The sequence below is a fragment of the Herpailurus yagouaroundi genome, unplaced genomic scaffold (genome assembly GCF_014898765.1).
Source record: "Herpailurus yagouaroundi ecotype Mexico unplaced genomic scaffold, PumYag 220, whole genome shotgun sequence".
NCBI lineage: Eukaryota > Metazoa > Chordata > Mammalia > Carnivora > Felidae > Herpailurus > Herpailurus yagouaroundi.
The window spans coordinates 4,776,242-4,777,655 of record NW_024412451.1 but is presented as its reverse complement, the minus strand read 5'-3'; the positions used below and the strand labels follow the sequence as shown (position 1 = coordinate 4,777,655).

Sequence of the window (1,414 nt, the reverse complement as noted above, 5' to 3'; positions counted from 1 at the left end):
CCCCCCCCCCCCCCCCCCCCACTCTTCATCATCTGGCTTTTGTCCTCCCCTGCTCCAGGCATCCCACCTCTCTCCCCGCCAGCTCCCCTCAAACGTCAGGGTGCTGTGGGCCTTGCCTCGGCTCTCCTCCTCCTCCCACATTCCGGGGCTCCTCGCTTTATTAATCGGACCCCTGTGGGAAATCTGAGCACCCCTGGGCCCTCCTCAAATGTCGCTTGTTCAGCGTGGGTCCCCAGCAAGGTCAGCTGGCTCTTCCACAGCAAGGCTAAGTGTGACCTCACGTTCCACCGGGGTGTACGAGAAGTGCCCTGCCCACTGCTCTGGTTTCCAAAGGGGGAGCCCTTCTGCTCACGTGCCTCCTGACAGCCCTGTCCCAACCCTTATCACACCAGCTGCCAGCTCAGGGCCTGCCTGGGGGGTCCTACATGGAGGACTCAGGTCTCAGGCTCTAGCCAGCTTGTGGGGCTGGCCAGGTCCCAAAGGCAGAGGGGGTGAGTGGAGCCGGGACTAGAACCTGGGCTATGGAGGAAGAGGGAGCCGCTCAGGACAAAGGTACCCACCACCCAGGCGTGTGACCCGTGCAACGGCCCACGGCCTGCACTCAAAAGGACCCCGCGCTTCACCTGGCTGGCTCAGTTGGTACAGCGTGCAACTCTTGATCGCGGGGTTGTGAGTGTGAGCCCCGTGTTGGGTGCAGAGTTTACTTGTTTAAAAAAAAACAAACCAGGCGGGGCGGGGGGGGTGCTGCACTTGGTTTAGTGCTCTGGTCTCACCAGCTACAAATTATCAATAAATGTGAACAAGGCCCCCCTGTTTCCCTGTTCCACTGGGCTCTGCAAATCAGGCAGCCGGCCCTGCAGCCACCCGCTTCCAGGAATCTCAAGAGCTCCCTCTCCTGGCTTTCTCTCAGCCTGAACAACTAGAAAGCCACAGAAAAACAGCGAATTAAAGCTACTGCTTCTGTGGTTCCCGCCACACACCAGGCACTGGCCCCAGACTTACCATCTCAGTCCACATTTCCTTGTTGGCCACTTTCCTCCAGTTGGGTGGCCAACCCCCCACCCGAATTGAACTCATCCGGGGACAAAACATGGCCTGAACTGACCCGCGGCTATTTGTAGACTTTGCTCAATGTGATGTCCGTGTGTTTTGCTACAGAAACAGTAACGTTAGGAGTGGCTGGTTGGCTCAGTCGGTTAAGCGTCTGACCTCGGCTCAGGTCACGATCTCCAGGTTTGTGAGTTCGAGTCCCGCGTCGGGCTCTGCGCTGACAGCTCAGAGCCCGAAGCCTGCTTCGGATTCTGTGTCTCCCTCTCTCTTCCCCTCCTCTGCTTTCACTGTCTCTGTCTCAAAAATCAATACATATTGAAAGAAAGAAAGAAAGAAAGAAAGAAAGAAAGAAAGAAAGAAAGAA

The 1,414-nt window shown here is 57.0% G+C and overlaps 2 protein-coding genes across 2 annotated transcripts in view; one reads left to right on the top strand and one right to left on the bottom strand.

Annotated features, from left to right (window-relative positions):
* The window catches only part of NTN5 (netrin 5), a 13,136-nt gene that overhangs the window by 446 nt on the left and 11,276 nt on the right, over nt 1-1,414 (top strand). The window lies entirely within an intron of this gene.
* The window catches only part of FUT2 (fucosyltransferase 2 (H blood group)), a 14,453-nt gene that overhangs the window by 2,083 nt on the left and 10,956 nt on the right, over nt 1-1,414 (bottom strand). The window lies entirely within an intron of this gene.